This window comes from Zootoca vivipara, chromosome 3, assembly GCF_963506605.1.
Source record: "Zootoca vivipara chromosome 3, rZooViv1.1, whole genome shotgun sequence".
Classification (NCBI taxonomy): domain Eukaryota; kingdom Metazoa; phylum Chordata; class Lepidosauria; order Squamata; family Lacertidae; genus Zootoca; species Zootoca vivipara.
In genome coordinates this window covers 96,792,498-96,819,460 of record NC_083278.1, presented here as the reverse complement: position 1 = coordinate 96,819,460, position 26,963 = coordinate 96,792,498, and the positions used below count along the sequence as shown (strand labels likewise).

Below are 26,963 nucleotides of genomic sequence, written 5' to 3'. Positions count from 1 at the left end.
GACGTTTTATGAATGTGATGGATGTAGCAAATCAAGTCCACATTTGATGCTATCTGAGCTGAGCTTATACCTGCAAAGGTTCATTCTAACAGGAATATCATTAAGTAATGAACACGCATACAGTATATGGAACTCAGATCTGAGTTACTAGTCAGCAGAAGCACATCCAGCGGCGGCTAAGTCATGCAAACACACACCGCAAGGTTGCCAACTGCCCCTCGCAGCTTGGCTCCTGTGCCGTTAACGGCAGGCTTGACGACCAAGAACTCAGCCTTCCCCAGCATGCTGATGTCAATACGTATAGGCAAAGCTCCCCCTCCCCCCACTTAAAAAAAGCACCCTGCTTGCCACTCTGCTGCAAAAGGCACAGGAGCCTTAAACGGGGGGTGGGGGGGAGACGCTGGCAACCTTAGGCAGTAATAAACGTCGAGTACAATCTTGCGCGTACGAGGGCTCTTTTTAACCCGCGACGGCTTGCCAAAAAAACGAACAAAAATGAAAATGGAGAAGCATCTGACTGCGACGAATACTGCAAGTTTCTTTTCTGAGAAGTGCTCGGGAAGGGAGGCGGGGAGAGAGCACCGCCCGCGGGCTCACGTCGGAGCGCTGCGCCAATCGCAAGCCAGTCGGGGGCGCTCCCAGGAGGAGTCCCCCCACCCACCTCCCCACGTTTTGCAGTCATGGCGTTAGGGGTGGGAGGGCGGCGGGGAAGCGTACAGTACGAGGAGCCCACACCCTGCTGCGAAGCGGCACTGTCTTCCTGCGTCTCCCCGACAAGGGAGGGGGCGGGCACAAAGCCAAGCTCCCCAGGGCGCTTTCTTGCAGCGCGATCCTGTGCACGTTTCATCGCGAGTCCCCGTGTGAATGGGGCTTGCTGCCAGGATTACAGTCTCAATAACATCCATATATAGGGCTTCGGGTGTGTTTTTGTTTTGGGGGGGGGCACAGTCTTATAAGCCCCGATAAATACTGCTGGCTTCATTTCCGAGCAAACGCGCGTCGGATCGGGCCGCATGCCTCCTCCAGGATGTGTTTGAAACGCACCCGCCTCCTCCTCCTCGGCTCCTTTGCAGAAATGGAACCCGCCCTCCACCCAACTCTGCTCGGATTCAAAGATCCGAGTTACGATTACGAAGCAGCGAACGAGGAAATCGCGCGCCATGCACGCAGGGTGTGTGTGTGTGTGTGTTCTGCGCGCGCGCGCGTATGTTTGAACACTCCGTGCCTCGAGCGTCACCGGGTATCTCCTCGCCCCCGAGTGCAATTTTTTGCTCGTCACCCAGGAATCTGGCCCGGGGCGCCGCCGACAGCTCGGACAGGCAGCAGCGCATGGAGGTGGGTTTGTCCTCCGTACCTGCTGCATGGGAACTGCAGCCCTTAGAAAAGGAAAACGAGTGGGGCAGTGCAAAAAGAGAGAGAGAAAAACACACACACACACCCCTTCTGAAAACCCCAGGAAGACACGCCGCTAAATTGCCGGAGTTTGCTCCCTGCTCGCAGGTCACTCCTAAGACAGGAGACCCCGGCGAAGGGCTCCGAGCTCTGCTACTAACTGCCGCCACTGACACCTTACTTCCTGGTTTGCAAACTCAGGACCAGACCCATCTCGGCGGAGGGATTCGATTTTCTCTCCTAGCCTCCTCCCCTTTTTGCTTCTGCTTTCTCCCCCCCCTTCTTTTGCACGAAAATAATTTGACAGCGTTTTGCTGACACGGGGATTTTGCACCAGAGATTAAGAGAGAGGGGGGGCAGAGCCCCCACCCTAAAGTGGCATGCAAGGAATTTCATGCACAAGGTAAGTCCAGCTCCCTGGAGCTTCTCCTCCTGGCGTGGGTTTGGGAAAGAGCGAAGATTAGTTATTTCCACCTCTCTCCTCTCCGTCTCCCCCCCGTACAGTCGCGGAGGGGAGGAGGGCGCATTGCACAGGGACTGGAGGAGGGGGGGGAGAAGAGGGGGCGGAGGCGGCGGGGTTGCGTGTAGATATGCAAGTATATGTTTCCTGGCGGAGCGATATTTGTTTACAGCAAGAGCTTGTACTGTAAGCAAAGTAGGACCCTGGTAAATAGCAGCTCAGTAATAAATTAAAATTGCAATTGCCCCGTCGCTGCACAATATAGATCCATTATATGTATTTAAAACTGCGCCCACACGGACCCTGCATGCACTTGTTGCAGACTTGCACCAGGTAGGCAAAACGCTTAACAACTTCCATTCTTGCACGGAGCTTGCAAACTCAACTTTTTCTTTTTTTTAAAGTTTGTAAGTTCACTCACTTTCGGTATGTGGGACTGAGTGGGCGAGGCCCTCCCTGCCTCCTGCTCCTTCCTGCAAGATATCCCAGCAGGAGGGGAGAGAGAAAAAAAGGAGAGCATTAAGCTTGGCTATTATGATTATTATTTTATTATAAATAATGTATTTATTTATATACACCGGCTGCGTGCTTCCTTAAGTAAGGTGCAAGGCCGTGTTTTTAAAAAACCGAATCGAGGCGAGTCCTCTCCTCGCACTGCGGGGGGTGGGGCGGGAAGAGGGCAGCGTGATCTTTTAAATCGGGTGCGTGTGCAGGGAGCTGCCCGCGGTGTGGCAAGAGAACCATATGCGTGGATCTGGCAACGACGGAACGCCTTACCTACCTGCTCCCAGTCGGTGGGAAATTAGAAAGCGAGAGATTTGCATCTTGGCCACTCCCTAAGCCCGTACACCCATGCTTTCTTTCCCCGTAGCGTTCGCTTAACATTCTTCAAAAGGAAAGAGGCACTTAAAGTAAGATGGATGCAATTTTTTTAAAAAACCCCCCCCAGAGATGAGTCAGTCCCTGGGGGAAAAACCCCCAGAAAAGAATACGGTTATGTGTTGTGGTTGTGTTTCATATAAAAATATAGCAACCGGAGAAGGGGAATATGCAAGACTATATATATTTTCCTTGTTTCCAGAGTCTGACTCCGAGAGCGTTGCATGAACAGAATCCATATCTGCTTGTGTAATTTGAGTTAATGCAGGATTCACATGCTTCGCCCAAGAGGTTAAAATTAGATCTGCAACTTTTCATTGATTAGTCAGTTTAAAAAAAAAACAACACACACACACACCTTTTGATCACCCACAAAAGTTGCCCGGGTTAACCTGGTAGCAGTTTATTTTAAATAAAATGCTTAATTATTTTTAATGCAAATCTGTACGAAATTGTGGGCAACTGGGCTCCATGTTAGAAGAGCCACTTGTCCTTTTCTTGCATATTCATCCCTGAATAGTGTGCCTATTGCATTAAGCTTAAAAACTAAATATGCCTGTTTTTTCTTTTAATTTATAAGCAGTTTTTTTTAAATTATTCAATTAATCGTCTAAGGTGTCTTTAATAATATGTCAGCGCTGGTTTAACAGAGTCAGTTTGTAGATTTCCAGATGTATAGTGCAAATGTGGTTCTTGGCTATGAGATTGAAGTATATTAATTTGGGGGGAAACCATGTGCCTAATTGCCAGCTGTCTAGTAGTTTTTAATGTGATATAATCTGCAGTGTTTACTAAAAAGTTGGTGGAGCATCGTGGTCAACACAGCAATCTCTGCATCCCTACTCAGACGTTAGTCCCACTGTGGTCAATAGGACTTAACTGCTTAGTGCGTTTAGGATTGGAGCGTGGAGCTAGATCTCCATTTTTAGAAGACCAAGACCATGTGGCACCTTCAGGACTATCCTTAAATACCTTATCTGAAGAAGTGTGCATGCACACGAAAGCTCACACCAAAATAAAAACTTAGTTGGTCTTTAAGGTGCTGCTGGAAAGATTTTTTTTAATTTTGTTTCGACTACGTCAGACCAACACGGCTACCTACCTGTAACTAGAACCTTAAAGACTTAACATATTTATTATGGCCTGAGCCAGAGGTCGGAAACCAAGGTACTGTATTTTGGCGTGGCTGGAAAATTGTGTCCTTCAACTCCTGCCTCCTCCTGGCCTGAATGGAAGCTAGATTTGGGTGTAGAGAAACTAGCCTACTGTACGAAGGTAGAACTTGTGTTGGTTGCCCCTTCCACTTTTGCTTCTGGACTGCTGAGAGGAAGCCTGGAATGGAATGTGGCCCTGGTGGGTTCCCCATCCTGGCCTAAGTCTGGGTGGAACTAGTCTACTTCCATCAGCTGCATGAATAATCAGGGTAAGTTAGCAGACATGTGTACCAGTGATTGGGATGGGGCATTTTTTTTTGGGGGGGAGTGACATTTTAAGCAACAAGTTGAGAGGGAAACGAAATGCTTTCCATACGAACCTACCCAGACCCTGAGATCATCTTCTGAGGCCGTTCGTTGTGTGCCTCCTCCATGAGAGGTCCGGAGGGTGGCAACACAAGAACAGGCCTTTTCTGCAGTGGCTCCCCATTTAAGGAATGCTCTTCCTAGGGAGGTTCTGCTGCCGCTTTCGTTATACACCTTTAGGTGCCAGATGTAAACATTTCTCTTTAAATAGGCCTTTGGCTGATTGACATCCTGTGCTTTTAAAAGGGGGTTGCTTATTGGGTTGCTTTTATTTTTATTATGTATTTTGTGATTTTATATTGTGATTTTATGTTGTAACTGTCCTTAGAATTGTGGGTAAAGAGATTTTAATAATAATAATAATAATAATAATAATAATAATAATGCAAAAAGTACAGGCTCTGGCTGTTTTGTTGCAGAGGAATTGCAAGGTTTGTTCACATAATGTATGGTAAGCATTAGTTCAGATGCAATGTGTCTTTTCTCTGGTCTCCATTTTTCTCTATTGCTACCAGAAACAGTGGTCCAGCCACTTTGTAGCCCCTCTTTGAGAGGGCACTTTGTAGAGGACCTTTCATGTCCCAAGCCATATTAAGGTTTTCTATGTCAAAACCAGCATTTTGAATCAGGCTGGGAAGCAATTTGTGGGGGACAGGAGGCGGACAGGTGTGGAGGACTCTCTGGTCCTGAATGGGGTAACTGTGCCCCTGAAGGACCAGGTGCGCAGCCTGGGAGTCATTTTGGACTCACAGCTGTCCATGGAGGCGCAGGTTAATTGTGTGTCCAGGGCAGCTGTCTATCAGTTCCATCTGGTATGCAGGCTGAGACCCTACCTGCCCGCAGACTGTCTGGCCAGAGTAGTGCATGCTCTGGTTATCTCCCACTTGGACATCTGCAATGCACTCTACCTTTGAAGGTGACCCGGAAACTGCAACTAATCCAGAATACGGCAGCTAGATTGGTGACTGGGAGCGGCTGCCGGGACCACACTGGCTCCCAGTATGTTTCCGAGCACAATTCAAAGTGTTGGTGTTGACCTTTAAAGCCCTAAACGACCTTGGTCCTGTATACCTGAAAGAGCGTCTCCACCCCCACCCTTCAGCCCGGACATTGAGATCCAGTGCCGAGGGCCTTCTGGCGGTTCCCTCATTGCGAGAAGTGAGGTTACAGGGAACCAGACATAGGGCCTTCTCGGTAGCAGCACTCACCCTGTGGAACGCCCTCCCATCAGATGTCAAGGAAAAACAGCTATCCTAATTTTAAAAGACATCTGAAGGCAGCCCTGTTTAGGGACGCTTTTAATATTTAATGCTGTATTGTTTTAATATTCAATTGGGAGCCGCCCAGAGTGGCAGGGGAAACTCAGCCAGATGAGCGGGGTATTATTATTATTATTATTATTATTAATAATAATAATAATAAGGAAGTCGGTGAAGGTATATGTTCTGAACATGTTCAGGATTGGTATATAAATCAGAGTCCCGGGAAAGTGTCCTGGGAACTATAGTTTGTTAAGGATGTACAGTCCCCAACTTTCTTTTAGTGTCAAAGAGGGTATAAGTTTGTTTTTAAATGTAGGGTGTTGATGTCAACAGCTGAGGCATGAGCCCAACTACACATTTTTTGGGGTCTGGTTGTGGGTGGGTGGGTGGGTGTAAGAAAATTGCCAGGCTTCACCATGCTTTGACCTGAGTACTCCTCCTCTTTGGAAAGAGTGTGCATGTATGAGTGCGAGAAGTAATAAGTGCATGACCCAGTGTGGTCGTGTAGTGTAGTGGTTAGAGTGTTGGACTAGGACTTGGGAGACCAAGGTTCAAATCCCCCGTCCACTATGAAAGGCGAACATAAAATGAGGAGGAGAATCATGTATGCCACCTTGAAGTCTTTAGAGGAAATGGGGGGTTGTAAGTGTAAAAATAAATTAAATAATGATGAGAGCTGCTGTACCACTGATAGCAACGAGTGAGTTATGAGCAGGAAGTTTTTGGTTCAAATGGTAGCTTACCCACAAACTTGTTGTATGGCCTAAGCTAAGTTCCTATCTCTCAGCCACCCTGTTGGGTAAATTGCTGTTTCTCTGCTTCATCTCCATGTTTGAAATACAGTGATAATATTTCATAAGCACTGTTCATAAACAATCATAATATTGAGATAGTTATTGAGAATGTGTGCTTGGAGCACTTTGAACCCTTAAAACCTTTCTTACTAAGAGTGTCCCTGAGCATGTGCAGTGTCTCACAGACTTGAGTTTAGGAGACAGAGTATTGCTTCTAGAAATATCTGTTTCTGCACCTCTCTTTGGAATTGAACCACTGGAATCTAGGGCGCTTATCTGATCAAAGGAAGTCGATAAATCAGTTGAGTTTTTAATAGATTAAAAGTGGCATTTTCTCCTTTGCGTAAGTACTTCTAGCAACAATAATCAATGCTTGCTAAAAGAATATGTTTTGCGTGATTGATCTGTGATACCTTTTAAGTTTATTAAATGTTGTTTAGCTGATTAAACAAACTGTTTATTTGACTGTAGGTGGTATCCATATTGGAAACCACCTCAAGTTGTGTACTTCTTTCTAAGTTCTGTAAAGATTTGAGAAAAACACGTGCGGGTATGATGGAATATGTGGGAGGCACCACCAAGTAGCATCTCTCAAGCTTCCAAGACTTTGAAGGACCTGAAAGTTTGACACACTTCCTCGTGTGGGAATAGATTGCCATTCACTTGGTTGGTTTGAAATTCACTTAATTGTTGAGGTTTTCTTTTTTTGGGGGGGGGGAACATTTTCAGTAATATACTCAGCTTAATCTCAGACATTGTGTTATATTAGCACCAGACATTAGGGGCACTGCAGGGTACTTAAAATGGTTAGTCTGCAGGCCCATGGTTCAGATATGCCTCAAGGCCATAGCTGCCAAGTCTCCCGTTTTTCGTGGGAAACCCCTGTATTTAAACCCGTTCCCCGCTGTTATCCCGAATAAAGAAAAATCCCGTAACCCCCCCAGATTTCCTACCTGCCAGGGAGGCTGCTTCTGCGCATGTCTGGACATGCATAGAAGTGACTTCCAGTGCCGCTCTGCCAATGTCTGGGCAGCGGAAATCAGGCAGCGCCGGCACCGGAAGTTGCTTCTACGCATGTCCAGACATCCATAGAAGCGAACTCTGGTGCCGCGCCGCTGCTGATCCCGGATTTTTCTTACCGGGAGTTGAGGGTATGCTCAGGGCAGATAAAGATGGTGGATGGGGTCTCATTGGCACTGTGTTTGCCATAATGTAAGCAAAGGATGTGGCTGCTTCATTCCCTAGCTTTCTTATTCCACATGCAGGTCCTAAATACAGTATGCAGAACTAGATTCCCCCCTTTTGGGAGAAAGCTTTTCCTGTGCAAAAGTTAATGCTTTTTTCATTTTACGTGTTTGTGTTGTTTTCATGAAGAATTGTCTGTGTGTTGTTTTGTCTTTTCCCAGCACACGTCTCTGGTTTATGATAAGAAAAGCTTATACATAAAATAAAAGCAATGACACTGCGCATTTCAAAGGCATTTGCTTGTAAACCCTCAGTTTTGCATTTAAAGCAAAACTGAACGATGCGCTTGATTTTGTGAGATCCATGTGTGTCTGACAAAATGAATCGTTCACTGTAGCTTTTCAGCACATCTCTGCAATTTTAATTCGCTTTGAAATAAGGCAGGTTGTGGGTGGCTTCCACATTCACTTGCTTTGTAGCTGAAAAGATTGTGAATCTTGTGTTGAGTTCTGGGCACCACATCCAGGTGTAGACCCAGTGATTCCCAAATTTTGGGGGGCCACCACCCCATTGGTTCCATAAAGGCATCTCCAGTGCCCCCACCTTACCCTGTAAAAAGGCATTATTCAGGTGTGCGGGACCCACTAAGGAAGATACAGTAATAACAAAATAAAATTCAATTAATTGCACATTTATTTAAAATCCAATTAAAACTATTTAGCATAATAATCAATTCAGCAAAAGTGATGAGCTTGGTCCAGTGATACCAGCTTTCAAAAGTCAGAGTCATTTACACCTCTAGGTAATCCCAGCGCCCTCTTTTAGGGGTGGTGTCATTCACTTTAGGAACCACTGGTGTTGAATGAGTGGTATGAGTTCAGTGAGGGCAGCAAAGATGGTCAGGGTTAGGGAATATATGTCCTAAGTGGAATGGAAGCCTGCAGCTCAGTAGCAGAGCATCTGCCTTGTGTAAATCCTGTGTATCTCCAGGGAGGGTTGCAACTATGGAGAGCCATTGCCAGTCGAATTAGACGGTATGGAGCTAGATGGACCAATGGACTGACTCAGTATGGCAATTTCATATGTTCCCAACTGGGTAGAATTATAGAATGGTAATGATGGAAAGGGACCACAAGGGCCATCCAGTCCAACCCCCTGCAGTGCAGGAATATTTTAGCCCACTTCTAGTCTGCGGGGACCTCACCTGTCTCCAAGAATTCTCGGAGATCAGGCTTCCTCAACCTCGGCCCTCCAGATGTTTTGAGACTACAATTCCCATCATCCCTGACCGCTGGCCACTAGGGATCATGGGAGTTAGCTAGGGATCATGGGAGTTGTAGGCCAAAAACATCTGGAGGGCCGAGGTTGAGGAAGCCTTTCAAAGATTATAGATACTTCTGTTGATGCAGCCTAGTATAACATTAGCTTTTTTTGTTGTTGCATCACACTGTTGACTCAGGTTAAGCTTGGAGTCCACTAAGACCCCAATGTCCTTTTCACATGTGCTTCCAGTAGCTAAGCCACGTGCCCTCATCTTATGTTTGTGCATCTGGTTCTTCCTGCCTAAGTGCAGAACCTTTCATTTGTCCCTATTCAAATTCATTTTGTTAGTTTGGGCCTAGGTCTCCGATCTGTTAAGGTCTCTTCCTTCTGTGGGCAGTGGCATGAGTTGTTCTCTGCAGTGTGCCTTGGTGTATTCTGAGGTCTGCAATTGTCCTTGCTCCTCTGGCTGCTGCTTTGGATTCCCTGCATGAAACAGGTTGTACTAGGTAGCCTGCATTGGGGAACCAGTGGCCCTCCTGATGTTGTTAGACTCCCAGCTCCCATCAGCCCTAGTCAGCATGGGCAGTGGTCAAGGATGATGGGCGTTGTAGTCCAGCAACATCAAGAGGCTTACAGATTCCCCATCCCTGGCATACAAAGTCTTGCATGATGCTGTATTGGGGTTTGTTTCTCAGGCTAGCTCTACAGTATTCCTTCATTGTGCCATACAGTGGTACCTCTGGTTACATACTTAATTTGTTCCGGAGGTCCGATCTTAACCTGAAACCGTTCTTAACCTTAGGTACCACTTTAGCTAATGGGGCTTCCCGCCTCCCGATTTCTGTTCTCATCCGGAGGTAAAGTTCTTAACCCAAGGTACTACTTCCAGGTTAGTGGATTCTGTAACCCAAAGTGTTTGTAACCCGAGGTACCACTATAGTGTTATGTGCTTTAAAAATATATAAGAAATACACACCATGTCATGACATTTAATGTACATTTGCCCAAGAGACCTCATTATACTAAGAAAATTCAATAGTAAGAGGTAAAGAGACCCCTGACCATTAGGTCCAGTCGTAGCCAACTCTGGGGTTGCGGCGCTTATCTCACTTTATTGGCCGAGGGAGCCGGTGTACAGCTTCCAGGTCATGTGGCCAGCATGACAAAGCCGCTTCTGGCGAACCAGAGCAGCACACGGAAACGCCGTTTACCTTCCCGGCAGAGCGGTACCTATTTATCTACTTGCACTTTGACGTGCTTTTGAACTTCTAGGTTGGCAGGAGCTGGGACTGAGCAACGGGAGCTCACCCCGTCGTGGGGATTTGAACCACTGACCTTCTGATCGGCAAGCCCTAGGCTCTGTGGTTTTTGCTTAGTTCAGATGTAATGTTGTTTAGTCGTGTCCGACTCTTCGTGACCCCATGGACCAGAGCACGCCAGGCACTCCTATCTTCCACTGCCTCCCGACTCATGTTGGTAGCTTCGAGAACACTGTCCAACCATCTCGTCCTCTGTCATCCCCTTCTCCTTGTGCCCTCCATCTTTCCCAACGTCAGGGTCTTTTCCAGAGAGTCTTCTCTTCTCGTGAGGTGGCCAAAGTCTTGGAGCCTCAGCTTCACGATCTGTCCTTCCAGGGAGCACTCAGGGCTGATTTCCTTCAGAATGGATAGGTTTGACCTCCTTGCAGTCCATGGGACTCTCAAGAGTCTCCTCCAGCACCATAATTCAAAAGCATCAATTCTTCGGCGATCAGCCTTCTTTATGGTCCAGCTCTCACTTCCATACATCACTATTGGGAAAACCATAGCTTTAACTATACGGACCTTTGTCAGATGTAATGGCCACCTATAATTTGCCACATAACTGGAAGTCGGAACATGCAAGCTATGGGCATGTCATGTAGCATCACAAGTTAATTGTAGTTTGCTGCTTTGTTGTAGCATGCTAAGTACTTGAGAATGCGACAACGTGTGCATTTGAGGAAGTCTGCAATGTGGAATGTAGAAGAATGCGGGCAGGCAAGAATATATGGATCGTTTGTGCTGGATCAGTGCTCTGCATCAGGAGTGGGGAACCTTTTTTTTGACATTCCATTCTGAGCAATCTTCTCAGGGCAACATGCCAATTGTAGGTGGAGCCAGAGGCAAAAGCAGGCAGAACAGTGACTCTAAATTTTGCTTTCATGTAGTGGGCACTCCTATCTCCATTCTCCATTCAGGCAAGCAAGAGGCAAACACCAAGAGTTGAAGGACACAATCCAGGCAGGGGGAAAAACAATCAAGGCCAGAGAGGGGTGTGGCCTGGGGAGAGGAGGTGTGGCTTGGAGAAAGTGCCAAGGGCCAAATAGAGAAGTCCAGAGGGCCACATTTGATTTGCCAACGCTTCTCTGCATGGACCCTTAGACTAAGGCAGTTCATATGTTTTTACCTGCTGTTTGCATTTTCCACCCGGGTCATTCCACGTCATGTCAATGCGGTCATGTCACCCACCGTCTCAGATTTTGATGAAATTTGGTGTACACCCTTCCTTTATGGTTGAAAGAAACCCCCTTAAATTTTTTCCCTCTATCTCAAACGGTTTAGATTTTATAGCACTTCAAATTTTCGTGAAATCTGCATTGTCTGTCCCTCTTGAGATCTTTGGCACATGTACATTTTATTTTTTTTCTCCATAACCAATGATCAGATATCTTTGAAATTTTACACAGAACCCAATAAGAGGAGGTGGATTTCAGGAAAAAATACAACAGCACTCAAAAGATTTTATAAATGCCTAAATTTTTAAAATAAATGTACTTTTTTTGGTGGAAAACATAGGTTTAGAAAACCTCAATTTTCAGCATATGGGTATGAAGGAATCCAAAGTTTATGATGTTGAAAATTATTGCCAAGACATGCTCTTTCTTGGCAAAGAATGAAATTTATGGGTTTTTTTATTCCTTGTAACGAAAATTGTACGTTTTTTGGACATTTTGGGGAAGAAATGGCTACTGGGTACAACTTTCCTACAATCCATAACGAAACCCTTGTTTTTAGCGTTGATTTGATGTGGAATGACCCACCTCTGTTTCTACACTGTGTGTGGCCGCATTGGAAAGGTGTGCATATGTTACTTGATTTATCACATTGACTCACAGCTGAATTTGTGCACTGTTGTTCCATGCCCTGGTAACTTGGTCTACTGAAATGCGCTTTGTGTGGGGATACCCCTGAGGTTGGTCTGGAAGATGCACCGAGTGCAAAATTCAGTGGCTCAAGTGCTCAGTGCAAGGGCCAAATATCACTGCCATGTTACACAGTGCTGAGAGACCTTTACTGGCTGCTAGTCCTCTACTGGACTGAGTCGAAGGTGCTGATTTTGGTGTTCAACACCCAATGCAGCTTGGGAACAGGATACCTAACAATCATCTCATCCCTTATAAACCCAGTCAATCACTATGCTCTGCAGATAGATGGACTCCTGCAGATATCATTTCATCAGGAGGTCCATTCCATTTGATGCAGAAATTGGACCTTTAGTGTTGTGGCATCTGCCTCTTGGAATTCCCTCCAATTGTGTATCAGACAGGTGCCATCTCTGTTGTCTTTTGGTGCATATTGAAGATTGTCCTTTTCCAGCAAACCATTTAAGTGAATATTTTTGTTCTTTTTCATCTACATTGGATTAGAAATTGTGTGTTTTACAAACACACACATTGTTGAATCACTTTGGGATATTTATTTTATAGGAAGTAGTTTATAAATTAAATGAACAAAATTAGCTTGTACTCGTAGGAAAACTCCAAGAGCTTGGCAGCAACTCTTGGCGAGTTGAAGTATTGTGGGTTTTTCTGGAAAATTTTGAATTGGAAAATTTCCCTCTGTATGTTAGGGTAAGCTGCCTTGGGGAAAAATCATTTTGCATCAGAAAATTTTGTGATGTCTTAGAGAGGGATTTAATTTAGCATCTTTATGATGTACTTGCTTTGTAATACAGATGGTTATAGGTATGTTTTATGTTTATGTTGAGTGTTCTCTGCCTGGTTTGCCTTCAACAAGTAACTAAAAGTAACAAAAAGGTTAGTATTTCTGTTTTACTTGCATTTAGTAATCAAAGCTAAAAACTTTGAAACTGCTAAGCTTGCCTAGTGTTGTATTTGCAGTTGGCACCCGTTCATGATTACAGTGGTACCTCTACTTATGAATTTAATGTGTTCCGAACACACATTTGTAAGTCGAAAAAAATTGTAAGTTGAATCCCATAGGAATGTATTGGGAGAAAAAATCCGTAAGTCGAAGCAACCCTATCTAAACCGCATCCAAGATGGCGGACGGAGCTCCATTTGTAAGTAGAAAAATTCGTAAGTAGAGTTATTTGTAAGTAGAGGTACCACTCTGTACTAATGAACTTAGGATTTTCCATGGAGGAAAATAAATCACTGGGGGAAAAATTCCACCACACATTGTTGGTGGTGGATTGTGAGGCAGTGGGTTTTAAACACAGTGATACACAAGAGGTTGTCAGAAGGCTCCAAACTGAGATAACATATGCTATTGATGGTCCCCTTGGGTAGTTATTTTCAAAATTCCTGCCGGCTTCCTTATTGCTTTGTCTGCTGTGGGACCTTGAAACACCTCAGCTGACGTTCACACAAAAAGGTTTTAAAGTTGCAGGTGCACCCTCTACTTAAGAATTGAAGGCACCACTAACTTGTATTACTAGGGCTGTGTGTTGTCAGGCTGTTTGGCATAAGTGAATCCAAATCTTGAGAGAAGTTGTGAAACCACCTCCCGAGGGAAGTTTGCAAGGCCCTACTCTTAATCGGATATCAGGAGCGAGGTGAAGACTTCAGTGTTCTGGTGAGCGTTTAAAGTGTCTGTTTGAATGTTTTAAGATTATGCCGCAGGTGATGTGCAGTTTGCTGCTACAATCTTGTTTTTCACCCTGGTGCTGTTGGGAATTTTCATTATGCAGTGTTTTAACTGAGGGACGTTTCTGTTTATTGAAAGTTACGTATGATGAGAGGCAGAGTTTTGTGGTGGAACAGAAAAACTTAAAATGTGCGTGGACAACAGCAGAGTGCTCCATTCTAGTTGAACAGTGGCTGGGATTTTGCCAGTCTCCACATGTATATTGACTGTTGACTGTAAAAAGAAAGCCAGTTACACAAATAGACTCTCTGACTTTCACTGCATATATTCCACTTTCGTTTACTTCTGATTGATCTGATGTTTTTCTATATAGAGCGTACATTTCCCTTGCAATAATTACTGGCAAGTTTGAACACCCTTTTTGGAACGGGTGAGTGGGCATATAAAATAAATTTGGCGGTGTGTTGTTTAGTGTTCAGTTTGTTCAATTTGTAAGGCCAATGGCCAATAACTAAAATGAAAGTTAGGAAGTTACCCTGTGCAGTTGTGGCATCGTAAGCTACTATTGACTAAGACTCCCCAAGCTGATTAATGATTTGCTATTTAGATTCAAATCAACTCATAAAAAATAATCAGTATTATAGCTTGGAAGGGAAGGAATTCCAAAGGTTGTTTTCGGGAAAGGAGAAATGAACTAATAGGCTTTTACTTGCACCAGAGTTTTATTTTGGTTAAGTAAGGGCATCTGTCCTTGGCAACACAGAACTAGAGTAGGACAACTCAATAGAGTCAAATGCTGTCTTAAGAAAAGTGAGGCATGCTTGTGAGTGTTGCAGGTAAAATGAAATGTGATGAACTTAAGAAGCTGCCTTTATACTGAGGAGGGATGGAAGGACCTGTCATTCTGCCAATATTAAACTAATTTTTTCACGATTCTGCAGCAGTTTGGGGATTTTCTTTTTAAAAATCCACATGCAAATTATCACATGCATTTCTGTATGTAGTTTTGACTGATGTACACATTTCTGCAAGCCGTTTCTCTTAAAATGATTTTTTGGTAGGCTGTTTTAACTGGGGCTGATGGGAGTTGGAGTTCCAAGTTCATACCACGAATGAAGTTAAATACCATTAAAAGTTTACTTCAAACTGAAGAAAGGAAAGGGGAGCAAAATAAATATTGTGGTACATATTCCAAAAGGCAGCTGCTAATGACAGATAGAAAAGAAAGCACTGTTCTGTTTTGTCACCTCTGAAGTGTTGACATCCCATGTTTTGGCTGAATACCAAATGTATACGAGAAAAGTACAAAAACCTTGATGTTTTTGAGTGATGAAGGTTTTAAAAATGGTTGGCTTGGTTTTGCTTCAAACTTAACTGGATATGCAAAATCCTTCCAGAAAGGGATTTAAGATTTCCAGCTATAGCAAAGTAATAAAATTGTATATATATATATATTTTTAAAAGGATTTGTCTGTTAGGTTAAATTTCTAGGCTCCTTTCAAATTCACACGTTGGTTCAAAACATAAACAATGCAACGAGAGCTAATTGAAAAGCCAAATCCAAACCATGTTATTTCTTTTTATACCTTTAATGTGACAATTAGAAGTCAAATATGGTTCAGGGCTTGAAATGTGCTTGCAGAAATTCAAGTTGGGACTTGTGCAATTTTGGCGGTTGGCATCGTTAAAATAATGCAGAGGCAAAGTGCATGCACACAAGCTGAAAACAACCCAAAGTGTTAGCTGTGCAGCTTAAACTACTTAATCGGTTTTTATTGAAACTTATTACAACTGCTGGACTCGATTATAGACTAAAATACTACAGAAATTATGTGCACTCAAGTCCTAAGCATGTTTACTGAGAAGTCAGCACGTACTGAATCCCAAGGGGCTTGTTCCTAGCTCCGTAAGTGTGGATAGGGCCAAAGCTTTAAACATTACCTGATCTCTGATATTTCTTGTGTTGGTCTTAAAGCCTATATTATTCTTAGTGTTGAATAACCAGTGCCAGTGATATGATATCTTATCCACCGTGTAAAGTAGAGGAATAAATTTCTGTGGAATAAGAGCTTTTAACCTTGAAAGGGTACATGTCTGCTGTGGAAACAGAGCAGACAAAACATCCAAGAATTTGTTGCAAAGGAGGCAAGGGGGTTGGACATTGAAACAGCGAGATATAAATGTAGCAAAACAACAAATCGTTCACCTTTCCTCCAAGGAACTTGAGGTGATGTTCATGGTTCTTCTGCAGGTGCCCCACTCCCCACGCACTATTCTGTCCTCTCACAACATCCCTGTGAGGTGAATTAGGCTATGAGATTGTGTGACTGGTCCCAGGTCACCCGGGGAGGGGGGTGGCTTTGTGGCTGAATGAAGATTTGAACTTTGCAGTGTTAAGCAGAAGGTGGACGGGGATCCGGGTAGACCAGTAAGGATTTCTGACTCACAAATAGGAATAAAACATTTCCCTCACCTAAATGCTGCTGCTTAAATGACGAGAGCTAACCAGAGATGCTACAGGAGGACCATGAACTGACTTCAGTTTTGGTACTGAAAGCATAATTTTAGGCTCAGAATATGCTCGGAAGGACCCTTGTTTTTGAATCTTTGCGTGTACAGTATTCAGCTCCTGGCTCCTCTTGGTAACTATTGGGGTTACAGAAAATATCAGAGGAGATCCAAGAAGCCCTGAAGTCTGCCCACTGCTGCTGCAACCCCAGTACCACAGCGGCTTTTGAGATTTCTCCAAAGAGCTTTGTGAGAGCTTGGTTAAGAAACCAAACCATTAAATTCACAAAATGGTGTTGGAAGGGGGAGTTGCATTACTTATTTACCAGCATTCAGTACAGGCACTTACTTGCATGTCACAGTCCTCATGGCATAAACAAAAGGAATTAGTCCCTGGTCCTAGGCCAGCACTCCAACCACTTCCCCAACTGGCCTCCTTGGGATGAAGTGTTTGTTGAAAATCCACTAAATTACTGGACGAAGGTTTGTTAAATGCCTGGAACTGGCTTTATTAAAAGAAGATGAGATCAAGATGCAAGTGTATGCTTCAAACCAATGGTTGGGTGTTATTATTCACAGCAAGACTTATTGCAACTAGGTATTGGAGATATATGGAAGGAGCCTCTGACGGATTGTTATAATAAAGTCTGGAAATTGGCACTTGTTTAGAAGCTCACCAATAAACTTAGAAGGGCACAAGTTTTAAAACAAAAGGACTTTTTTGCGGTAGAATGATATTGCTTCATTAAGCACACAGTGAAGAATGACTATACAGGACTTCATCATATCAGCATTCTAGGTTGCTTTCATCATTTTGGGGGTGGTTATCCTTTGAGGAACCTGTGAAATAAGGATTTATGATGTGGACTTGTGTGGACTTCAGATTTGGATGCAGACTTCATCTCTTGGGGAGGGTGAGGGTTAAATTGGTCACTTCTCTTTTCAATTTCTGTATTTATATTGTTTTGTACAGTGGTACCTCGGTTTATGAACACAATTGGTTCCGGAAGTCTGTTCATAAACTGAAGCGTTCATAAACTGAAGCGAACTTTCCCATTGAAAGTAATGGAAAGTGGATTAATCCGTTCCAGACAGTCCGCGGAGTAACCGTTCATAAACTGAAGCGAACTTTTCCATTGAAAGTAATGGAAAGTGGATTAATCCGTTCCAGACGGGTCCGCGAAGTACTTAAACTGAAGCGTTCATAAACTGAAACATGGGTGTAATTGGTTCCGGAAGTCTGTTCATAAACTGAAGCGTTCATAAACTGAAGTGAACTTTCCCATTAAAAGTAATGGAAAGTGAATTAATCCGTTCCAGATGGGTCCGTGGCGTTCATAAACCGAAAATTCATAAACCGAGGTGTTCATAAACTGAGGTTCCACTGTAATATACTTACAAATATGCTATTGTTTTTACAAAAAGAATAGCAACAGCCCTGTGAGGTAGGTTAGGCTAAGAAACCAGTGACTGGGCCAATGTCACCCAGGGAGCTTCATGGCAGAGTGCAGATTTGAATCCTGACCTCCCATGCCAACCTTACAGCCATTGTAATGCCAACCATTACATCAACTCACTACCTTCTGATTGTATGTGGATATGTTTTTTAGGGTAAATTGCATTTTCCTGTTGATAAAAGTGCTATAGTTTCCGTGTGAGTCTTGGTGTCTTCCTTTTAAGTTCTTCAGTAACTATTGTGCATTTAACACTCAAGTATAGGACGACCCCCAACTTTTGAGAAGATTTTCCTGGGTTAAAAAGTAGTCTTATACGCAGGAATATACAGTAAGTCATTATAAAGTAAGTCAAGTAAGAGAGGCCATTTGAACTGGGTGGGACCCCTCTGAACTCTCCCCAGGTCAAACCCTGTGCTGTCACTGCATCTTGCCCCAGTTGTTCTTGTCTGACTGAGATCTATGTTTATTAAGTTATTTAGACCACTACTGTACTGCTAGAGAGAGATCAGTGCACAGAAATCTAGAACAGCAACCAGAAATGTTACCAGAAACACACACAATAAAAAGATTAATACAAATTACTAATAAATGCATACAGTCATACCTCAGTTTGTGACTGCCTCCATTTGTGACCGCTTCGGTTTCCGACCACCGCGGACCTGGAAGTGTTTACATCCAGGTTCCGTGGCGCTCGGATGCACAGAAGTGTGCATCGGGGAGCGGCCGATTCGGGGAGTGACCGGCTCCCCGGAACGGATTGCAGTCGCAAACCAAGGTATGACTGTACTGATATCCGTTCCTTTTCCTTCTGGCACAATTTCCCAATCACTCAATCTCCCAGCCTCCTGGCTCTCATCAAGCACCCAAACAAACTCACAGAACCATGCCCCTCTCACACACAAAATAATCTTGCAAGGAAGAGGATTCCTGAAACCTTCTGACATCACCCTAGTCTCTCACACTAAGCTTGCTTTTATGGACAGGCACCATGATTGATGGAGCTTTCCTGGGTTGTCCATAGCTGTGTCCCTGCATGGCACACACACAATCCCAAGCTGCAGCGGGTTTAGTTTGGTGAGTTTCCTGTGTTGTGTGTAAAACAGAGCAAATAGGGCACTCTTCCACTCTCTGACCTTGAACTCTCTTAATGCCTCTTGCTTGGCTGGGTGGTGGAAATGAGGGGGTGTGAGTGTGTGTAGACACTGGCCTACGTACGATACAAAGGTAACATTGACATTTGATGCTCCATCCACTTCACTCTGCACTGGCATGTGGTCCCTTGCCCTGAAAACGGTTCCCCATCTCTTGTCGTAGTTGCCCACAAAGCAACCGCAGCTGATTTCATGCCGAAAGGAACTCCGCTGCAAGGCTGGCCTGTAATCTTCACTTCAAGGTCATCCCTGGTCTCCCCCGTCTGGAATTTAGCCCAGCTAGCAGACATAATAATTCTGTGATTGCCTCGTTTATTTTGCCCTCCTTCCTTTTCAGCCCTCACCACCACCCCCTTTTTAAATTAGTCTAAGACTGAGTACCCAGACCAGATAGTGCAGAACAGTAGTGGGGATTCTCTGGCCCTCCGTATGTTGTTGGACCCCAGCTTTCATCAGTCTCATCCATCAAGATTAATGGACCAGGTTGATGGGACTTAGTAGCACAGCAACCATTGGAGTTAGGCCTCCATCCCTGGTTTAGAAACTAAGCAACCCTAATTGCTGTACAGGGTTGAGGAAAATAAGGAGTGGAATAGATAGGGATCTTCTGCCTTAGATCTTCTGCTGCTCTTCTGCCAGAATAGCACCTCCTGCTACAACGTCTTTGGGATTTGCTCCCTAGGAAGGCCAACCTTTCTCCGTCATTGAATAGGTATTGGGAAACGGTGAGAATTTATTTTCTGTCCTTTTCTATGCTTCTGCAAAAGCTTAGTATTTCGGCATGTCATGCTACTTGTGCTATCCTTTCAAGTTTACTCCTGTTTTAAGATTTCAGTTGTTTCATTTGGCTTTTTGGTGTTGGGTTAGATCAAAGCCCTCTGTTACGTACGGTACTCTGAAAACAGATAAATCAAGCGAGGCTTGTGAAAATATTTCAAGGCTTATTATGGTGTGAAGTGCTTTATGTTTAATTCTTTCACGTTAACCCCCCCCCCAAAAAAACAACGTTTTATTGCAAATGTTGCTTTTAAACTTTTATTAGGATATACCTTCTTTTTTCTTCAGCTTATTAACAACATAACCTTTAAAAATTTACTATTGTTATTTCTTAGCCTTTTTATGTTTATTATACTTGGCTATCATCTAAATAGAATCTAAAAACTTTTTAAAAGTGTAAAATTATATCTTATTTTGTCCATAACCTCTTACTAAGCTTTTATTTGCCTTTTCATTTTAGGATCTCTATGTGAAAACTTTGAACAAAATGAAACTTTTATACAAAAGTTGCTCAATATTCTTTATTTCTTTCTTCTTCTTCTTTTAAAAAGCACTTTCCTGCTTTGTAGCTTTTATTTTTTAATGCCTATGTTCAATTTAGATCTATTACATCAGGTTGGTTTTTAAAGGTCTGAGTTGAAGCCGCTTCAGAGTTATTGATTTCTTTTGTGCAAAGTCATCAACCTGTTTTCTGTGTTTCTGTCCTGGTAGCTTAGGGTGAATACTTTTAATACATTCATAATGCAAATGAATTATATAAGGGTTAAAATGTTTTGTAACTTAGCTTTATACATTTTCAAATGTGTTATCATTCAGGCACACATTCCAAGGAGCTAAAATTAGCTGTGTCTCACTTTTGTGTATGTATTTGGTGTCAAATGTGGGTTTGCAACTGCATAATGTGTGAAGCAGCCCTTACTCATTTGGGTTCTCTATCTAAAGTAGCTTTAGTTATACTGTAGGTAGGTAGCCGTGTTGGTCTGCCGTAATCGAAACAAAATAAAAAAATTCCTTCCAGTAGCACCTTAGAGACCAACTAAGTTTGTCATTGGTATGAGCTTTCGTGTATCTGAAGAAGTGTGCATGTACACGAAAGCTCATACCAATGACAAACTTAGTTGGTCTCTAAGGTGCTACTGGAAGGAATTTTTTTTATTTTGTTTAAAGTAGCTTTAACTTGAGTGACTCTCTGCTTTGATTTGCTTTCCTCCACCTCCTTCCTTTCATGTCTGCCAAAGCATGCATTCATGTTCCTTTTCAAGTGCTGTGTAGGGACCATATTAAGTAATGACTTACTAAGTGGATATTTGCAGAAAACCTCTGCCCATTCACATGACCATTTTGATTTTACTTTTGCTGCAAGGAAACCCAGAAGCTGCAACCTTGAATTCACCAGTTTCTTGTTCTGTCTGAAATTTTAAGCTATGGTTTACCAGGCTTAGTTTGAAGTTGGTTTGATATCCTGGCTTGTTCCGAACCTGATAACCATGGTTTCCTGGTTCAGATGAAATAGGAAACTATAATTAATTAGAGGCTGCACGGTTTAGTTATGGCTCTCATGAAGGCGAGAACAAAGAGCAAATTTTGTGACCAAGAGATTCAATTGCATGAAGTGAAAACACATAAGCATTGTGAATTTGGGGCAGTGGGGACACCGGGATTTGAGAAGTTGTTCTTAAATCTACAGGTTGGCTGCATGGGCAAAGGAAGGATTAATTTCAGTCTTTCCAGGCATTTCCTCCCTGTATGATAAATGCACTGTGATCTGTCTCTGCTGTTCTAGCCCCCTCACCCACACCCACACCCAGCTCCATTGCAGGATAGCACATTTTCTCACCACTCAGATTGCAGTATTTTGTCACTGGAAAAAGATTTTCAGCTGTGCCGCAAATGACAAAACTCTTTATTGTTTATTGTGATGCAAATTCTCTGTTCCCTAGTTCCCAATCAAACAAAACTATGGTTCTGCTTGTAGACTCTTTAAAATAATAATTAAAAAGCAGTGTTTTCTGTTTGTGTGGCTAGTGTTTTGTTTTTTTAAAAAAACCTGCTTTTGGAACCTTCTGTGAAGAAGCCGTGTTTTCTAGAAGGTAGGAGTGGGAGTTGTGCTGATGGCTAGACAGGAAATTAGTAGGAACAAAAGCTGTTGAGGATGTATTAAAAGCAATTACGACTGTCAAGTAGATATTTTGCTTTTGGACTACTTGTGCATTGAAGATAGGTCCAGGGAATGTATTTAACTTCTCACTTGCATTTGACAAAGCACAAGTGGAACGTTTGTTAAAATGTTTTATCAATTTTATTGTGTCTTGGTTTGTTCCTATGCTTCATTTATATAAGGACCATATCTTTTAACTTGGTGCATAGTAGAAAATGTATGGTTTTGTGCTCTAATTTGCTTTTATTGGGTATGTGGCAATATTAAAAACGACTGTAAAATGTTTGCTGTTTAAAAAAGACATTTCCATGTGTGTGTGTGTTGGTTGTTCTACATTCTTGAAATTGCTTCTCCTAGCTTCAGAAGATTAAACCTTTTGCAAAATCTTTCTTATTTTATGATTCTCGCCGGCTTAGGGATGTTAATTTCAGACGGAGGGCGTTTTTGAACATTGGGTGTTCTAATTCACTGTACTGGATACAAGCTGCATGTGAACTTCTACTAAATTGAGTTGCAGATGTGGAACTAGCATGAGCAGGGCAGGTGCTACCTGCGTGATTCAAAACAGGAACATAGTTTGTGTGCCTTCCTTAATGTGTACCCCTTTCTACCACTCTCTGTTTAGTACAGTACCGCAGTGCTAAGTCAGCGTGTGGGAAGAAGATGCTCTGCGGTCACAGGCAAAAATGTTTCAGGATGGTCCTCGTATTCTAGATCTGCCGTTATGTAAGAAAATAATTACAATTGTGGTTTCTTTATCTGGAGAAAAAAATCACCCGCTTTGTAATTATGCATGCGCACACATTGTAATTTGCAAAAGTACAATTGTCAGCGGTAAGCCTCTTGCCTCACTTAACCATAGTAAGCTTTTGTTGTGTGTCAAATTAAATTTCTATATTCTTTTGGGGAGCCTTCCAGTTCTAATCCTTTAAGTCAAGACAAATGAAAAACAGAACAAAAGAACACATGCAATTTATTTTAGGCAATGCGGAATGCAAATCTGTATCTGCATGCTTTAATAGCTGCTAATTCATTTGCCATAGACTATTTCTATTAGAAGCCCTGGGTTAGCTGTAAAGCAAAGCTCCGCTTAGAAGAGGAGAACCAAACCTCCTCTGTTCTGGGCAGCATTCTTGTGCCTGACAAATGTTGAGCAATCCTCTAAACTCTTAACCTTGTGTAACAAAATATGTGAAATGACCTGACCTTTCTTGAACAACAGAAATATCTGTGAGTGCAGGCTCAGGGCATAATGCATGGCTTAGGAGCTCCCAATATTATGGAACAGTTGAAGCGGAAGTGGATGTGACGGGTGTCAGGATGGGAGCCTTGCAGAGCTTTCAAAGTTCATGCATTACGCAGCAATGAAGCTGTTCAGGGAAACTCAAGCAGGCCACTGTTCGGTAGTTCACAAGCCTTCCATGCTAAAGGTCTCAACTTCAATCAATCCCCAGCATCTCCAGTTAGGACTGGGAGAGAGCCTGTAAATGGTACAGTGTTCTGACTCAGTGTAAGGCTGTTTCTTATATTCCTGTCCTATGTTTTCCACTGAGCATGTGCTCAAGATGGTGCATTTTATTATCTGTACCCCACCCATCTCATTGGGTTGCCCCAGCCACCCTGGGCAGCTTCCAACAAATATAAAAGCATAATAAAACACTATTGAAAACTTTCTTATACAGGGCTGCCTTCAGATGCCTTCTAAAATTTGTATAGTTATTTATCTCTTTGACATCTGATGGGAGGGTATTCCACAGGGTGGGCGCCACTACCGAGAAGGCCCTCTGCATGGTTCCCTGTAACTTCACTTCTCTCAGTGAAGGAATTGCCAGAAGACCCTCGGAGGAGGACCTCAGTGTCTGGGCTGAACAAAGGGGGTGGAGACGCTCCTTCAGGTATACTGGGCCAGGGCCATTTATGGCTTTAAAGGTCAGCACCAACACTTTGAATTGTGCTCGGAAACATACTGGGAGCCAGTGGAGATCCTTTAGGACTGGTGTTATATGGTCCTGGTGGACCATTAAACCACCTGTTTTTCAGTGGAACAAGGACTAAAAATCAGTAACATTTTCTAGTAGTTTGGATGGACTTCTTTTTCAAGTCTTTAATTTTATGTAAGTTACTGAAATGAGCACAGTTTTGGTTTTGATGTAAAAAGGCAGAAGTTTTGAGCCAGGCTTCTTAATAACATGCTTAAGTTTGGTGTGAATGAAGTATACTTTTTTTTTTTGTATGAGCTTCTGGCATATTCACAACGAATGATGTAAATATTGGTCATCACTTACTGTAAATCTTCACGATGCTTGGCAGACGTACGGCTTGATTGAGCTACACAGTGATGCATGCTGGGAAGTAATTTACTGTAAGTGTTGTTTCCACAGTGACTCAAAATTGGAAGTGCTTTGAGATGTACAGATTTTGAAGACAAAAGAGAGCAGAAGAAAAGTCGCGGTTGTCGTGTAGCGCTACTGTTTGTTTAACGTTTACATAGCTGCAATATAGAAAGCACTATTTGGGTTCTTTGACTTGGCCACACATATCTAAGCTGAGAGCACAGGCAGGGAATAGGTGCCTGGTTTTCTGTGCGAAATCTGTTTCGTAACACTTTGAAAACAGCATATGAAAATCCCAGATCAAAATCTGTTGCTTATTGGGTCGTTTATAAGGTAGAGGTGGGGAACCTCAGGTCTGGAGGTGGGGTTGAACGCGGGGGCCCCACCTGTTACAAATGGTTTTCTCCATTTACTTGTTCTGTGGCCTGGGTAGTTCAGGCACTTATTTGTATATAGAACTAAAAGTGCACTTTTACGACTTTGGAGCCACCTGGCCTGTGGAAATGGCAACTTAGATTTTCCGTTTTGACAACTATAAACCTGGTTTACAGAGCCATTTGTCACCTAGCTTATATATCTTGAGTTTCTTAACACTGTAAGTTGCTGGCTGCCCTGGGCTCTGTATGAGAAAGGGTAGGATATAATGGATATAATAAAAACTAATAATAATAATAATAATACAGTAATACTTTATTATTTATACCCTGCCCATCTGGCTGGGATTCCCCAGCCACTCTGGGCGGCTTCCAGCAGAATATTAAAATACAATGGTTGATCAAATATTAAAAAGAGAGGCTGGTTTAATACAAACTCTAAAGGAAGAAAACACAAACACAGGATAATTCTTTAATTATCCTGGATGAATTAAAAAGAAAAAGAAAAAAACACTGGTACCCCAGGAAGCTTTTTGCGCACCTATTTGGCTTCCGTTATGATAAAGATTTGTCGCTTTTGTTGTTGTTGTTCTTGACAGTAATTCTAAATGTGTGTATATGCTTTCTGTGGAAAGGAATTGGAGAAGTAAGGCTGAATTCAGTAAGGCTTGTAGCTTGCAGCACCCCAAGGAAAATAAGAGGAAGTACTGCTACTGTGTGTAACAGCACTGCACCAAAAATTAATGCTTCCTTCCATGTCTAAAAAGAGGTTATTGGGAATCAAAGGGAGTGGAAAACATGGAAGGGGAGAGGTGGAAACATGAATGAACTTGGCACTCAATGTGAGCATCTCCGGGTCTATACTACTCCTTCTCTTTCAAGTTCCCCAACTCTCATTATTTGAAGGAAAAGGTGGAGGGGCCTAGTTCACAGTGGAAGCATGGTGGAATAAATGCTGGAAGGTGTCTCAAAAGTCATCTAGGGATTCAGGACATCCGCTACTACGGCACTGCTGATAGGTAGCCATCCAGTCTCCACTTAAAAACTTATAATGAGGGACAGTCCATTGCCTTCTGAGGCAGTCTGTTTCTCTGTCCATTACCACTAGGAAGTTCCGCCTAATGTTTAGACTGAGTCCTTCCCCCCCTTGTAGTTTGAACACTTTGGTTCAGGTAAGTACCCTCTGGAGCAACACAAACCAAATTTGCAACCGTACTTCAGATATTTGAAGATGCTTTTCCTGTTTCGGGAAGCATTTAATATTTGATTCTCCCCCCCCTTTCCCCTCCTCTGTATTTTGTTGGAAGCTTCCTAGAGTGGCTGGGTTCACCCAGTTAGATGGGCAGGAGTCAGTGAGAGTTGTGAAATGGGAATATTTCTGAGGGCTGGTTGTTAGAGAGGCCTGGAGTTTTCTTGTTTGGCCGCCAGGCCTGAAACTCCTGTCTTCTCTTTTATGCATTCTGCTGTTGATGTTCACATGTGGAGGCATGTGTGACCTGTGGCTTTTGCGTGCTGTTTCCTGTTCTAGCCCCTGTACAATCCCATTTCTCAACATGACATAAAATGATTTTGGAAGGTAGAAATTGTGTGTGTGTGTGTATAAAGAAATAATTAATGTCTTCAACCAGTAGAGAAGATAAGAATACAGAGCACATAAAACAATAGAATGCGTTAAGTATGCTATTAAATGTAGAGTTAAAAGCAATGTAAAATATTACACACTTGTTTAATGTTTAAAACCTCAAAGACTGCAATTGTGAGAGTGAGTTAGCATGCATGCATTGGAAATATTTTGAGGCCAGGGAGGAAAACGAGAAGTGATGAAACTGAATGTGCTCGCAGCCTAGTCTCCACCTACAGCTATCCAGATTCGTATCAGCATGTTGAAGGTGAAAGACTCTCTGTTTTACTCTCGGTCCCAAAGAGCCATTTTGTTCTGTATAACCTCTCTCTCTCTCTCTCTCTCTCTCTCTCTCTCTCTCTCTCTCTCTCTCTCTCTCTCTCTCTCTCTCTCTCTCTCTTGCAGCAATGTACACCAGCAAACACACCAAATTGCTTACTCACCAACTTGGTTTCTCTATGATTAGTGTATTAGTATATACATAGTATATACTATGATTAGTATATTGTAAAAAAGATGGCTAGTTTAGTGTAGTGGGTGATGTCTGGTTTCAGGGTGATGCTGGGCATGTTTGAAAGGAACAAAACTTAGGGCTGAGTGTGCATTGCGTCACACATGAACCTGGCAGTGGGGCATGAACATATAACATTAGCATGTCAAGAGGCTCTGGCCTAGGAGTACACTATATCCAGACATTTTTATGAGCTGTATTCTTGATTGTTTAATCCACTCTGCTATTGATTGCTTTTGCTGCCTTAATTTGTTGTGTTGGATCTCTCTCTCCCCCCCCCCCCCCCCGGCATGGTCATTTTATTTCTTGCACTCTATTCTTGACAGAAAGTGAGTTACAGTATAATATTTTTAATAAGATGTTGTTGGTGTACTCATATTGCATGTGTGAGTGCTGGCAACCCGGTTCGTGCATGGCACCTGTGCTGATTCCATGTGCTTGACAGGTGTGTTTGGTTTTTGACATGAC

General features: G+C 43.0%; 1 protein-coding gene across 10 annotated transcripts in view; it reads left to right on the top strand.

Annotated features, from left to right (window-relative positions):
• The first annotated feature begins 960 nt into the window (after positions 1–960).
• The window catches only part of TRERF1 (transcriptional regulating factor 1), a 77,302-nt gene continuing 51,299 nt past the window's right edge, over positions 961–26,963 (top strand). For 2 of the 10 annotated variants that reach the window (XM_035111248.2, XM_035111241.2), the window contains exon 1: positions 962–1,795. The gene's annotated coding sequence lies outside the window, so the exon portion shown is untranslated. Of the gene's footprint in view, positions 1,796–1,960; positions 2,764–22,281; positions 22,383–26,963 lie in introns of those variants that run through there. The other 8 variants (XM_035111249.2, XM_035111247.2, XM_060273033.1 and 5 more) reach the window with 7 other exon arrangements.